The sequence below is a fragment of the Zingiber officinale genome, chromosome 7B, assembly GCF_018446385.1.
Source record: "Zingiber officinale cultivar Zhangliang chromosome 7B, Zo_v1.1, whole genome shotgun sequence".
Classification (NCBI taxonomy): Eukaryota; Viridiplantae; Streptophyta; class Magnoliopsida; order Zingiberales; family Zingiberaceae; genus Zingiber; species Zingiber officinale.
The window spans coordinates 40757618-40773563 of NC_055999.1; the positions used below are offsets into that span (position 1 = coordinate 40757618).

Below are 15946 nucleotides of genomic sequence, written 5' to 3' on the forward strand. Positions count from 1 at the left end.
TTGATTCCAAATTTAACTTATCTATTCTTAATGGTTTAGATTTGAATCGCAAGCGGAACTTAACACTATTGATTCAAATCTACCTAAGTTATTAATTCCATAAATATTAATTTCCAAAATTGGCTTCCAGGACTGCATGGCGAGGCACATGACTTTCTTGGATATGGGAGCAACCACCACCGCGTAGGCAAAGCCTTTTAAGGAAAGCTAATATTTATTTCCTTAAATAACTCTAGGTTAACCAAAAACAACAATCGAATCACAAATTCGAAAAAGAAGAAAACAAAAATTCGAAAAACTATTTCGAAAACTCTAGAATCATATGCCTCTTGTGTTTGGAATTTCCAAAAATAACAAAACAAATAAAACTAGTATGATGCGGAAAACAATTACTAGTTATACCTTTCTTTGTAAGCAAAAATAACCTCTTAATCTTCTACCGTATTCATCTTCTTATCTTGGACGTTGTGTGGGCAACGATCTTCCGAGATGAGAACCACCAAGCCCCTTCTTCTCCAAGATAGATTCGGCCACCATTACTTCTCCATGAGAAGTAAAGGTCCGGCCACCACCACCAAGCTCCAAGGGATGTTAGAAACGAAGTCTTCTTTCTCTCCTTCTTCTCCTAGCTAGAACCGGCCACCATGGACTTCCCTTAAGTTGATGCCGCTGGCCACAAAGGAGGAAGAGAAAAGAAGGAGAAGAGGAGACCCTAGGGCCGGCCACACCAAGGAAGAAAAGAGAGGAAGAAAAGAATAGAGTCGTCGGTCATTAAGGCACCTCTACCCCCTCTTTTATAATACTTGGTCTTGGCAAATAAAGAAATTTTAATAAAATTTTCCTTAATTCTTTTGCCATGAAAAATAAAAATTCACTACAACAAAAATAGTTTTTCGCAGCGCGCAAATTCACTATCTGCAGCGCGCATTGCGTGCTGCACAATTAAAAGCTGTTGAAAGTCATAAATTATCCGCTGCGTGCTTTGCGTGCTGCGAAAAATATTTTCTGTAACGCGTAATGCATGCCGCGAAAAATATTATCCTCGGCATGCGTTGCACGCTGTGGATAATATTATTCGCGACATGTGTTGCGCGCTGCGGATAATCTTTTCTGCAGCGCACAAAGCACGCCGCGGATAATACTTTCCGCGGCATGCAAACGTACGTTGTTGATGGTCTTAACTATATTAAAAAAAAAATAATTTGATGAAAATAATAAATCAAAATTTTACAACAAATTTAGTACAAATCAAATCCATGCAAAATTAATAAAAGTCATAGTTTTTCATTATACCAATAAACTCTAAAGATCTAAAACAAGATACGAAATCTCTAACAAACTAGTAATTACATAACAATTAAACTTACAATCCACACAAATTAGTATAATATGTATCAATTACACAATACTATAAATTTAGACAACCATGCGACCGTGTTTTCTATTGCATCATCGAGAAACTACATTTCATGCATCTTTTCTGCGCTAGTCAGTTAAGTCAATGGGATGCCTTGGCTGATTTTGGCAAGAGTATAGAAAATTATGAAATTCTTCTTGATTGCCTGTGGAAGGTTCCTGACTGGACTTATTTGAAAGAGAGTGTGATTTCTAAGGCTCAAGTAGAGGAGACCCCTAAGTATCGTCTAGTTCAAGCCTTTTTTTCTCTTCATGACATGAATGCTAGTGGTGCCACTGAAGCTGAAAACATCGTGGCCAAAGGAGTTGGCCTTGCATTGGAGCAATGGTGGCAGTTGCCTGACTGTTCAGTCTCGAACACCTCTGTTGCAGCAGTTTCAGCAATTAGTAGAGGTTCAAGAATCTGCAAGAATACTTTTGGACATTGCAAATGGGAACAGACAATTCTCGGGAAGTTCAGGTGGCAATATAAGCAATATATATGGTGAGCTCAAAGATATCCTTGAGACTTGGTGACTGCGCACGCCTAATGAATGGGATAACATGTCTGTTTGGTATGAACTACTGCAATGGAGAAATGAGATGTATAATGTTGTGATAGATGCATTCAAAGACTATTCTCAGACCAATCCACAACTTCATCATCTTGGTTATCGTGATAAGGCTTGGAATGTTAATAAACTTGCTCATGTAGCTCGTAAGCAAGGACTCTATGATGTATGTGTAAAAATCCTGGACAAGATGTACGGTCATTCTACAATGGAAGTGCAGGTAATTTTTGCTAATGTATGTTATGATATTCCATACTTATCTCTTTTAGTGTCAAACTCTCTTTGTTTAATTTTTTAGGAAGCATTTGTCAAGATAAGAGAGCAAGCAAAGGCTTACTTGGAAACAAGAGGAGAATTAACCAATGGTCTTAATTTGATCAAAATACTAATCTTGAATATTTTCCTGTAAAACACAAAGCAGAAATATTTCGCATCAAAAGTGATTTTTTATTAAAAATGAATGACTCTGAGAATGCTAATCCTTATATAAGTGATATGCTTCTCTACATTCATTCTCTTTCTGAACTCCTCCTGAACTACCTTCACTTTGAGATTGTGAGTTATAAGTTTCACCATGAAAGACCCAAATAGTGTAAGAAGGATCAAACCCCTTAATAATTAAGTGGTCGTACACTTGGTCAAATTTCATATACTTTTAATTTTTACAATACTTGCAAGGACATAAAATTACTTCACGTGTTTTTGCATAGTTTCTAGCTTTAGTAATAAATTTTTGTACCCCTTCTTCATATTCGGGTACAAGCCTTGAAGGCAGATGCATCAATTCCTTATCCATTTCATGAATAAACTTTTTTCATTTGTATGAAATAATTATGAGATTTTATCAAAATATATTTGTATAAGAAAATACCACATAATAAATAAAAAAAACTTAAATATAAAAAATTGATTCCTACATCATTATATTTTAAACAAATAAATATTCCTAGCCATGTCAAAGTATTATACACACACTTGAAAGAATGATAATTTTTTTTTTCTTTTTAGTTTAATATATTTAATCATTATTTTTACGTCCATTTATTATTATTTCCCATATCAATCATTGTCTCAAATGATATACTAGTGTCAAAAGATCAAACAAAGTATATTAATGCCAAAAGCTAAATAATGTGCATTTCATGTAGAGCAAGGGTGGCATAACTAATAGAATTGTATTAATATATTCATGTAACACACAAGATCAGTACTCAATTCTAATTCTAAGCTAGTCAACGTGCATTTCAGTCAATTCTATGCATGTAACACACAAGATGTAGAGCAAGGGTGACAACAAATCGAAGCATTAAGCAATCAAAACTATAAAAATCTTTTACTTAGATCGCTCATAAAAAGAGGATCTGAAATTGTAATTATTAATCCAACTCCTCCACCACACTATAGAATTGATCATCCCTAACCGATTCTGTTAAATCAGAGCATTTAAAAATCTTTGATCCATTTCTAAAATGAGCATTTAAGTGTATACAACAATCAAAGTCGAACAAAGTTCACAAAAAGTGAAAGCATCAAACATTGTCACCCAAATAAGTTTAGGGACTTAGAGATTAGGGTTACCTTTGGCTTTGAGCTTTTGGCTTGATGCAGAGTATAGAGTGGTTAGTAGAGGGCTTGCTGACTCTTGCAATGGTCCTACGATGCGGAGTGATGGAAGTATTGCGGCAGACGACGACGAGTGCGAAGAGACAGATAGGAGTCGTGCGGCCGGAGATGGTCAGTGTGGAGAGGCAGAGAGGAGTCCTACGGCCGGTGGCGATGAGTGCGGAGAGGCAGAGAGGAGTCCAATGACGATAGTGAAGAGAGGCGGAGAGCTGTTGCGAAGTGCGGCGATGGCTTCGGGCGGCTTCGACTTGTTTTTTTAACCTAATACAATTTGTGCGTTCTTTTGATTTTAATGGTATTTTTTTATTTAGTTATTACATTTTTGTTTTACTTTAATTTTTCTTTACTTGTTTTTTAACCAGCGATTACTTACATTTTTAATCAATGTGTTTTCTTTATTTAATTTTTTAAAAGATAACTTTATTTTATTATTATTGCATTTTTTACTTTAATTTCTCTTTAATTATTTTTTAAACAACGATTACTTACGTTTTCTTTTTTTTTATTTTTTTAAAGATAATTTTTATTTTATTATTGCCTTTTCTTATTTTTTTTAATTAATCACAGTATGATACATGCTGTTGATAATAAATAAAAGTATTCACAGCATACCTATTTTTCACGTCGTTATTGTTATTAAATATTTATAGTATTAACGATATGCTTTTAATGTGCGTCGTTAATATCTAGATGTAATTTTTTTTCTTCTTCAAGTTTATACTATTAATAGCGCGCATCAACATGCACGTCGTTAATAATACTATTAACAGCATGTTTTTAATGTACGTTATTAATAGCAAGTTGTGAAAAATTATTTTTGTTGTAGTAATTATTTTAATTAAAAATAATTTCCTTTTCTTAATTACAATGGCCGACCATTTTTAATCCCCAATCAAAGAAATTTTAATTCACATAAAAATTAAACTTTCTAATTTACTTCTGAAAATTTATAAAAAAATTTTTTTAATAATTTATCCTTTCATGATAAATTTTTAAAAGAAAATTTTAATTAAAACTTCCCTCTTTTTAATTACATGTGATCAGTCTTAGCATTGACCAGCTTCTCACGTGGACACCTTGGCAAGCGTCTGTTGAGAATCTCACGTTGACATCTCAATGCTTTTCAAGCTTCTCACGTTGACAACTGAGCATTGGCAAGCTTCTTGTTTGAGAAAATCACGTTGACATTTCAAGCTTCTCACGTTGACAACTTAGCATTGGCAAGCTTCTTGTTTGAGAAAATCACGTTGACATTTCAAGCTTCTCACGTTGACAACTCAGCATTGGCAAGCTTCTTGTTTGAGAAAATCACGTTGACATTTCAAGCTTCTCACGTTGACAACTTAGCATTGGCAAGCTTCTTGTTTGAGAAAATCACGTTGACATTTCAAGCTTCTCACGTTGACAACTTAGCATTGGCAAGCTTCTTGTTTGAGAAAATCACGTTGACATCTCAAAGCTTCTCATGCTTCTCATGTTGACAACTCAGCATTGGCAAGCTTCTTGTTTGAGAAAATCACGTTGACATCTCAAAGCTTCTCATGCTTCTCATGTTGACAATTCAGCATTGGCAAGCTTCTGTTGAAGCAAAATTGAACACCAACGTGAGTTGCTGTTCTTGTTTAAGCACACGGCATGTCACAGCAAGCAAAGCTATTCACGTTGATCACAGCAACATGAAACACCCTTGGATAGCAACGACAACAACATAAGTAGAGGATGGACTTAGATGGATACAAGACTTTATATATAGAGATTACGATAGGGACCGAGAGGAGGAATTAGTTTTGGTCTTCCGATGAAATTAAGCATCCCATGTTCGCCTCGAACACATAACTTAATTTCATCAATAATAATTCATTCCACTAAAGAACTATTATTTAACTATTGCACCAATCCCAAATTATATTTTGGACTCCTTCTTATTATGAGTGTGTTAGTCTCCCTATGTTTAAGATAATGAATGTCCACTAATTAAATGAGTTACTAACAACTCACTTAATTAATATCTTAGTCCAAGAGTAGTACCACTCAACCTTATCGTCATGTCGGACTAAGTCCACCTGCAGGGTTTAACATGACAATCCTTATGAGCTCCTCTTGGGGTCATTCTCAACCTAGATCACTAGGACACAGTTTCCTTCTATAATCAACAACACACACTATAAGTGATATCATTTCCCAACTTATCGGACATTTTGATTTATCGAACTAAATCTCACCCTTTGATAAGTCAAAGAAATAAATATTAAATATATGTGCTTGTTATTATATTAGGATTAAGAGCACATACTTCCATAATAACTGAGGTCTTTGTTCCTTTATAAAGTCAGTATAAAAAGAAACGACCTCTAATGGTCCTACTCAATACACTCTAAGTGTACTAGTGTAATTATATAGTTAAGATAAACTAATACCTAATTACACTACGACCTTTCAATGGTTTGTTCCTTTCCATCTTGGTCGTGAGCTACTGTTTATAATTTATAAAGAACCGATAACACAATCTTCTGTGTGTGACACCACACACTATGTTATTTACAATATAAATTAATTGAACATCTACATTTGGTATATATAAATGTAGATACTTGACCAATGTGATTCTTCTAAATGTTTATACAAAAGTTAGGCTTTTAGTATACACTTCAACATACTGGAGTGATCCATATGCCCTACTGCCATATCCTGACCCAGATTTTCTCCTCCTCTAGGATAGACACTACCAGAGGGACTCTCATACCACTTACTATATATGATGAGTTAGGTCAGCGTAGTCTTAGATTAGCAAGTGCAGAGGTCACTGCCGAGGGGATTCTGGCCTGGAAGGGTCGGCCACCGCCAGTCGCTGCTCCTGGTGCTCCAGAGGCCGAGGACGTACTAGGTGAGGGTGAAGAGTGGCCCGACTTCCTGGTAGAGGAGTTTTTCGCAGATCCTTCCACCTCTGTCGGACCCTCCACATCAGCCGAGCCTTCGACTTCGGCTCCTCCTTCCGTCGAGGACAGACTTACTCGGCTCGAGATCCAGTCCATTCAGACGCGACGGGCTGTGCTAGACAGCCATCGCTTCCTCCGATCTCTCCGATCCGAGAAAGCTGCAACGTTCGCGTTGTTGGACCCCGTGGTAGTTTTGATGTGATCAACCAAGTTGGTTAGATCCTGCTGTGTTTGATCCCTGTGTCTGAGTGTGCAGGAGCTTAGGAACACAGGAAGTCAAGCGGAAGACGCAGCTAGCGAGAAGGACGGCACGGGAAGGGAGCCGACGGGCTCGGTGCGTCCGAAGGACGAGAGAGCTGCGGAAGAGTACTCCGGTGGGCGTGAAGAGCGTGCGCGGCGTTCGAGGGACGTTAAGCCGGGACGGAAGGCTGCTCGAGGAGAAGGCCGGGAATTGGGTTCGGGTGAGCCCTATTTCGGTTGGTCGCAATCACCCAAAAGAACGGAGCTTCGGAAGCTAAAGAGAAGAAGAAAAGAAGACAAAAGAGGCTGAAATTACTGTAGCAGAAATTACTGTAGCAGTAACCTTGAAGGCGCCTTAAACACATTGAAGGCGCCTTGAATGATTGTTTAAGGCGCCTTGAGCAGTCCAGTTTGACCGTTTGCGCTGCGGATAAAGTTTTATCCGCAGATCGAGTTGGAGGCGCCTTAAACCTTGTTGGAGGCGCCTTGGACCCTCGAGATAGACTTTCCAGGAGCTATAAAAAGGCCCCTGGAGCTAGGAATTCAACAACAACTCAAGCAATCATTGTGTAGCCATTCCTAGCAATAGTTCTAAGCTTCCAAAGTGTAAAAGGCTTCTCCGCCTTCAGCAAAGGAGATTCTTTTTACTGAGCTTTTCATTGCCCTGGATTAACAACCTCCTTGGTTGTAACCAGGTTAAATCCTGTTTTCTACTTAATTTCTATTTCCTTGCTTGGTTTAATTTTATTTCGCCTTTACTTTATTTACTATTGCATTAATTGAGTTGAAATCCGAGGAGGGTATTTTTATTTTATGTTTTCAGCAATTCACCCCCTCTTGTCGGCCTCCGCTGCACCAACAAGTGGTATCAGAGCCCGATCGCCTCAGAAGGACTAACCGCCAACTGAAGCACTACGATCAAGACGATGGCCGGAGCGAACATCCATCCCCCGAAGTTCGACGGAGACTTCGCCACATGGAAGCGCAAAATGGAGGTATTTTTTAAAACAGACTTTGATATTTTAATTACTATGAAATATGGTTTTGCAGCTCCTAAAGACAAAGAAGAAAACACGTGGAGCAAAAAGGAGCAAGCAGATTTCGTCGCCAACGGAAAGGCTGAGTTCCACCTACTCAGCGTTCTGCCGCCGCAGGAGGTAAACCGGATCGGAAGCTACGACTCCGCGAAAGATCTCTGGGAAAAATTCCTGGAACTTCACGAAGGTACCTCCGAAGCGCATCCTCCGGACTCAACTTACGAACCTCCGGATGAACCAAGGCGAGAAGGTAGCGCAACTCCAAGCGAGAATCAAGGAGCTGATAATGCAACTAACGAACCTTGGAGAAGAGGTAACCAACCGGGACTCTATCCGGTACGCGCTCAATGCCTTCCCGAGAACTCCAGAGTGGGCCTCCTTAGTAGATGCATACTACATCTCTAAGGACCTCGAGGTAAGTACGTTAGAACAGTTATTTTCGACTTTTGAACTTCACGAATCTCGAGTTTCAGAGCCAAATGGAGTAGAGAAGACCGGTCAGAACATAGCTCTAAAGGCAAAAGTAATCGGTTCTGACTCCGAAGTCTCGGTCGATGAATCCGAAGCAGCACTACTGGTAAAACGGTTCAATAAGTTTTTTAATTCTAATAAATTTAGACCGCAGAAAAAGAGGCATCAACAAAGAAAAAGGACGGTTCGCTGCTACAACTGCAACGAAGAAGGGCACATCAAGGATGACTGCCCGAAATTAAAGAGAAAGGAGAAAGAAAGGGAAAAATCAAAAAGCAAGAAACCAGAATCCTCCAAGCAGAAGAAGCTGAACGGTCGCCCTTAGAGAGTAGTAGTAAGAAGGGTGGGTCGTTACAGTTGGTATCAGAGCAGTGTTCCATTCTCCAGCATCACACACACATCAGCATCATCCTTGTCGTCTCCAAGTAAGAAAGTATTTAAATCATTTCTTTATTCTGCTTTTCTTATTATTAACTGCAGTATAGAGTACTTATTTTTTTGAGTACTAAAGTAAGATAGAAGATTTAATTTCCCTTGTCTCTATTCGTATTTATGTATGATTAGAAGAGTTAAAGTAAGATATCAAGCCTTTACCTTGCATAATTAGATGTTAAGAAAAAGGATGTTCCCGTACCGTTCGTACTGAGAACCAGGATCAGGAGAACGAATAGCCCAGAACCCTTGGGCCTATTCTCTCTGAAATTGTTACTCAACTTTAGAGACAAGTAGCGAGCACTACAGCAAGTGATTGACAATCTAATGACCAATCAGAAATCAGCTCCTCCCACTTCCCCAACCATTAATGTGGAGACCTCAGTAGTGACTGAAGTCCTATCAGTTGCCCTGGAAGTCGCCACAACACCTAGAAGACAAGAAGCATACCTCATCCAGTGGCTGAAGCTGAAACCAGAATGCTTCTCAGGCATGACTGAGCCCTGGGATGCCCAGGCTTGGTTTAAAACACTAGAGAGCACTATAGAGCTTCTTGACTGGCCAGAAGTCGAGAAGGGCAAGTGCGCCTCTTTTTGCCTGTCTGGAGATGCTCATATGTGGTGGGAGAGGATAAAGACCAAGAGAGCAGCCGATCAGATGAGCTGGGCAGATTTTCAGTTAGAGTTCTATGAAGAGTTCTATCACCAAGAAGCACTATGAGGAGTTTATAGAGTTCAAGCCAGTCAAGATAGAAGACAAGACAGTAGGGAGCCCGGAGCCCCAGTCAAGTAAGTGCAGAAGAACAGAAAGAAGGTAAGAAAGAGGGGGTTCGGGTGGTCTGTGAATATCTCGAGGTATTCCCAGCAGATCTACCTGGACTACCTCCCAATAAATGAGTGGATTTGAGATTGAATTGGTTCCTGGAACCGGTCCAATTTCAAAAGCTCCGTATCGCAAGTCTCCGGTAGAGCTGAAGGAGTTGTTCGTTAAGAAGAAAGACGGATCCGTGCTAATGTGCATAGATTTCAGAACGCTGAGCAAAGTAGCAGTTAAGGACAAGTACCCCATTCCCAGGATCGATGACTTATTTGATCAGTTAAGAGGAGCGACGGTGTCCTCAAAGATAGACCTGCGCTCTGGGTACCATCAGCTGAAAGTGAAAGAAAGAGATATACCCAGAACGGTATTTAGAACTAGATATGGACACTACAAGTTTGTAGTTATGCCATTTGGAGTGACCAATGCACCTGCGGTTTTCATGGACCTAATGAACAGAGTGTTCAGAGAATATCTTGACAAATTTGTCATTGTATTCATCGATGACATTCTGGTCTATTCAAGGACCCCAGAGGAGCATGACACGCACTTGAGGATAGTACTGCAGACTCTTCGGCAGAAGCAGCTTTATGCTAAATTCTCAAAGTGTGAGTTCTGGTTAAATCAGGTGGCGTTTTTAGGTCACATAATTTCTAAAGAAGGTATCCAAGTGGATCCAGCCAAAGTGGAAGCGGTCAACAACTGGAGTAGACCCAAGAACGTCAGAGAGATCAGAAGCTTCCTTGGTTTAGCTGGGTACTACAGGAAGTTCGTGGAGGACTTTTCCCGGATAGCCTCTCCACTAACAGCCCTCACCAGAAAGAACAAGAGATTCGAATGGTCAGATAAATGTGAGCAGAGTTTCCAAGAGCTAAAGAAGAGATTGATCAGTGCTCCCATTCTGACTGTTCCATAGAGCGACAAGAGTTTCGACATCTATAGTGATGCTTCCAAGATGGGCTTAGGAGCTGTACTCATGCAAGAAGGAAAAGTCATAGCTTATGCTTCCAGACAACTCAAAGATTATGAGAAGAACTATCCTACTCATGATCTTGAGCTGGCAGCTGTGGTTTTTGCACTTAAACTCTGGCGACATTATTTGTATGGAGTTCAGTGTAGAATCTTCACAGATCATCAGAGTCTTAAGTACTTCTTCACTCAGAAGGACTTAAATATGAGACAGCGCAGGTGGCTGGAGTTGGTCAAAGATTACGACTGTGAAATTCTCTACCACCCAAGCAAAGCTAACAAAGTGGCAGATGCACTCAGCAGAAAATCTAGTGCATCACTGATGTCTTTGTCATCACTAGCCCTGCCACTGCAGAAGGAGTTGTCAGATTTTGGACTTGAAATTATCGAAGGACAGCTCTCTGCATTGACCTTAGAGTCTACATTGCTTGTGGAGATACAGAGAAAGCAAAGTGAAGATCCGGACATCCAGAAGATCAAGCAGGGGATACAGAAAGAAGACAACTCAGAGTTTAGAGTAACAGATAGCGGAATTCTTTATCAAGGGAGTCGCATTTGCGTGCCCCATGATGAAGAACTGAGGAAGAAGATCTTAGAAGAAGCTCACAGTACACCATATTCCATGCATCCTGGTTCTTCCAAGATGTACCAAGATGTGAAACAGAGGTTCTGGTGGTCAGGACTTAAAAGAGACGTTGCTAAATATGTCAGTACCTGCTTGACATGCCAGAGAGTCAAAGCAGAGCACCAGAGACCAGGAGGAGTTCTTCAGCCTCTCCCAATACCAGAATGGAAATGGGAAGACATATCCATGGACTTCATAACAGGTCTTCCAAGAATCACCAATGGATATGATGCGATATGGGTAATAGTAGACCGATTGACCAAGTCTGCTCACTTCCTAACCATCAAGGTGTCCCACTCTATAGAGCAGTTGGCCCAGCTATATGTTAAAGAGGTAGTCAGACTTCATGGAGTTCCTAAATCTATCGTTTCGATAGAGATGGGGGCTTCACCTCACACTTTTGGGAGTGTGTTCAGACTGCACTAGGCACCAAACTCAAGTTCAGCACAGCTTTCCATCCGATCGATGATGCATGAGCGAGTGAATCGATTTTAGAAGATATGCTCGAGCTTGTAATCGGATTTTAAAGGAAGTCAGCAAGTATTTGTGCTTAGTGAATTCGCTACAACAATAGTATCGTGCCACCATCAAGATGACACCTTATGAGGCACTATATGGCAGGAAATGCAGATCACCCATATCTTGGCAAGAAGCAGGAGAGAGAAAAGAGATGGAAGTAGAGTAGGCATTCAGAGGTGATAGATGAGACTACTCAAGCAATCCAAAAATCGACAGAGAATCGAGACGCCCAGAGCAGACAGAAGAGTTATGCTGACACACGTGTAGGCCATTGGAATTCCAAGTAGGAGATTCAGTTGTCCTCTGAAGGGAGTGATGAGATTTGGCAAGAAGGGCAAATTAAGTCCTCGCTATGTAGGACCTTACCTGATCATAGAGAGGATTGGGAAAGTAGCTTACAGGCTGGACTTACCACAAGACATGTCAGCAATACACAATGTGTTTCATGTCTCTATGCTAAAGAAGTGTCTCCATGACCCGAGCCAAGTGATTCAGCCTCAGTCAGTGCAGATCCAAGCCTACACGGATAGTGGACAGAGTAGTTAAGAGATTAAGAAATAAAGAAGTACCACTAGTGAAGGTCATCTGGCAGAACCAGAAGTACGAGGAAGTCACTTGGGAGCGGGAGGACAGCATGAGACAGAAGTATCCAAAACTATTCTAAGTTCGAGGACGAACTTTTTATAAGGTATGGGGGATTGTAACGACCCAATTTTCCCTATTTCGAGTTCCAAATGTCCATAAAAATATTTGGGAATGCCTTTTAAAATATTCTAGAGATTTTTAGGAATTTTTAGAGTATTTTTACGTAATTTTTGGAAGTCGTTTAGTATTTTTACAAAATCAAAGAAGTTTAAGCAAAAAGTGTTGGAGAAAAGATTCGAACCCGCGACCTCGGGTCGGACCAAACCAAGCCAAACCGGCTTGACCAGCTGGGATAAGAGATTTATGTTAATCTCAAATAGAGTTAAATAAGTATATAGTATAGTTTGGAATAAAACCCTTATATATTAAAGGTAATTAGGTTTTGATTTTCCAAAACCCAAAACAATTTCTCCCGAAATTGTTTCTCCCCTTCTCCCTCGCGACGGCGCGGTTCTTCTCCTCTCGCGGCGGAAACGAAGAAAGCCGGCTTAGGGCTCTTCCTCCGGCGGCCGGCCAAAGCTTTCCGAGGGGTTTTCTTCACCTCCTTAAGGTCGTATTGTCGAGGGGAGCACGCGGGCACAAAAGGATCACCGAGATCTCAAGCTTTTCCCGAAACCCTAGCAATCTTTCTTCTCGGTTGTAAGTCCAAGCAATCAAGAGTAAGTACTACTCACCTGCGGTAGGAGTTGTTTCGGGTTTCCTTTTTGATTCTTCCTTTGCTTCCGAGGCCTAGCATGAACCCTAGACCTTCGTATGTGGCGGCACAGCAAGTTTGACCTCTCCTTTATACGAGCACAGCATGTTAAGATTGAGGAATCGGGTTCTTTGTTCATTTTGAATTTGAAGCATGTTGTTGAGATTTTTGGGTCCTTTTAGCTTTCTGCCGTGAGACATAGAGGAAGAATATGAATGATTAGGTTTAGTTTTTTTTTGGATAGCATGTTCTGCCATTGCTGGTTGTTTTTATACCATGCAGATTAGAGCATCTCTTGTCATCATTTCCCTGTAAAACTTGAAAGGAACAGCTCTATATTAGTAGGTCTGGTTAGACTTCTTTTGTGTTGTCTAGTGGCTTGTTTTCCTTGCTTCGGTTTTGTACAGCATTAGGAATAGCTTCGGTTCCTCTTAGCATGCATTTAGTAGACTTCCTGGTTGTACCATGTTATTTGTAGGTACCTTAGTTTCGTATGGCAGGCAGATTGTATTAAATGATAATGCAAAATTCTATTAGGTTAACAAGTGCAGAATCTTGCTAGTATACATGTATTCGGGTTTGCTGTGCATTATGTTTTAGTTTTTCAGTAGCATTCTATGCCATGTTTTTACAGCATGTTTAGAAGTATTAAAGTAGCATTCTTTGCCTATTTTTACAGCATGTTTAGAAGCCCTAAAGTAGCATTCTATGCCCTGTTTTTACAGCATGTTTAGAAGTATTAAAGTAGCATTCTTTGCCTAGTTTTACAGCATGTTTAGAAGCACTGAAGTAGCATTCTATGCCCTGTTTTTACAGCATGTTTAGAAGTATTAAAGTAGCATTCTTTGCCTAGTTTTACAGCATGTTTAGAAGCACTGAAGTAGCATTCTATGCCCTGTTTTTACAGCATGTTTAGAAGTATTAAAGTAGCATTCTTTGCTTATTTTTACAGCATGTTTAGAAGCACTAAAGTAGCATTCTATGCCATGTTTTTATAGCATGATTAGTAAGTCCAGATGTGCTTTCTTTTCCTTTATTTTATAGCATGTTTAGAAAGTCCAGATTTGCTTTCCTTTGCTCTATTTTATAACAGGCTTAGGGAGTTCAGATTTGTTTTCCTTTGTGTTATTTTTATATAGCATGCTTGGTTAGTTGTAATCCTATACTTGTTAGATATATATCTAAAGGATTCTAATAAGCTCTAGTAAAGGATTATGAGAAGTATGAGTAAAGAAAAAGACCAAGGTCTAATTAAAAGAAGATAACAAGTAAGTAAAGCAAGAGGCTAGTACCCGACATCCAAGAGCTTGTCGTTAAACAAATCCAGGTGACCATTTCCGAGGTCTTGGCCCTGGTAGACCGAGGTCTGCTCTTTTAGGATTGGTGGCTCGCAACCCCAACCTATTAGGGAACGCGCATGAGTTGGTACTAGGCCTGGGCCCAAGAAAAGAAAACCAAAGAAGAAAAGAAGAACAAGAAGAACAAGAAGAAGAAAGTGAAAGAGAAATTAAAAGATTAATTTCTAGCATAAGAAAAGAAAAAGAAAAGAAGAAGAAAGTAAAAGAGAAATTAAAAGATTAATTTCTGGTATAAAGATATAAGAAAATGAAACAAGTTTTATGCTTAGAATCAATAAAAGTTTAGTTCTTTAATTCTAAGCTTACAGTAGTTGTTTCATTACTTTCCTGTCAGTTAGTGAGCATGTTTAGTATTCAGTTTTATTTCTGTATACTATGAGTACATGCAGCTTTGCTTTTAGCATTTCAGTTTTAGTATTGTTGCATCCTTTTTATGCACTTCGATGTTTTTGTGAGATAGATTAGTACTTACTAAGCGTTTTCGCTTATAGATCTTTTGTTTTTTTTTCCTCCTACCGCAGATAAAGGAAAAGCTAAGATATGAAAGGGAGGCGACAGGATGGTGGTGGTGATGAAGGTGTGTGATGACTGCGACTATGGAGAGATCCAGAGAGTGTTATCAAACCTGCAGGACCTATTTGATTAGAGTTTATACTCTAGTTCCTTTCTTTAAACTTCCGTTATGAAGTTTATGAGTTTATGATTGAGTTTGATTGCATTGTAGCTTATATGTTCCATTCTGGGAGATTGTGTTTAGTTCTTATTATTAGACTAGTCTTTTGGTTAAAATATGAATTTATTACTGCGTGGTTGTGAATAAATGTGATCCAGCCGCATGTGGCTGTGTATATATCTTGTGTATTATAGATTTGGTCACCGGTACAGGGAAGACTCTGTCGAAATTTTTCGGTAGGTTTTCCTCTGGGCCGTGATAAATCTAAGTGTCGCTAATAATAGCATAAGTGACACTAGTAAGTAGAGTAGTAGTTAGGTAACGGTCGCCCTTAGAGAGTAGTAGTAAGAAGGGTGGGTTGTTACATCGCTGCTACAACTGCAACGAAGAAGGGCACATCAAGGATGACTGCACGAAATTAAAGAGAAAGGAGAAAGAAAGGGAAAAATCAAAAAGCAAGAAACCAGAATCCTCCAAGCACAAGAACCTGAAGGCTACTTGGTCAGATTCATCATCCTCCGAGTCAGACATCGAAGAATTCTCGGGACTAGCACTGATGGCCAACCATCAGCTAGAAGAAACGTCTAGCTCAGAAATGAGCATAGATGAAGGGGGAGGAACATCAGAAGGAGAAAGCAATGATGAAGGGGGAACATCGCAAGATGAGGTAACTAAGGTACGTGCCCTAAACTCTAAACAGTCTTTTGAGTTTATTAAAGCTTTGTCTAAAGAATTAGATCAATTAGAAAAAGAAAATAAAAATTTGAAATCTGAAAATAAAAATCTAAAATTAGAAATTGAGAAATTAAGAAGTAGTACATGTTTAAATAAATTTCCAAATTCAAAAATTAAAGTTTATGAAAAATTGAACTGGTATATTAGAAACCATCAGGGTCAGCTTAGAAGGATACCCAAAAATTATGTACCCCCTAAGTATCTGA

At 39.4% G+C, this 15946-nt stretch overlaps 1 long non-coding RNA gene across 1 annotated transcript; it reads left to right on the forward strand.

Moving 5' to 3' along the window:
• Nucleotides 1-12728: 12728 nt before the first annotated feature.
• LOC122003710 lies at nucleotides 12729-15131 on the forward strand. Its single transcript, XR_006118047.1, has 2 exons — nucleotides 12729-12939; nucleotides 14854-15131. It is a non-coding gene; the product is annotated as an uncharacterized LOC122003710 (long non-coding RNA).
• The last annotated feature ends 815 nt before the right edge of the window (nucleotides 15132-15946 follow it).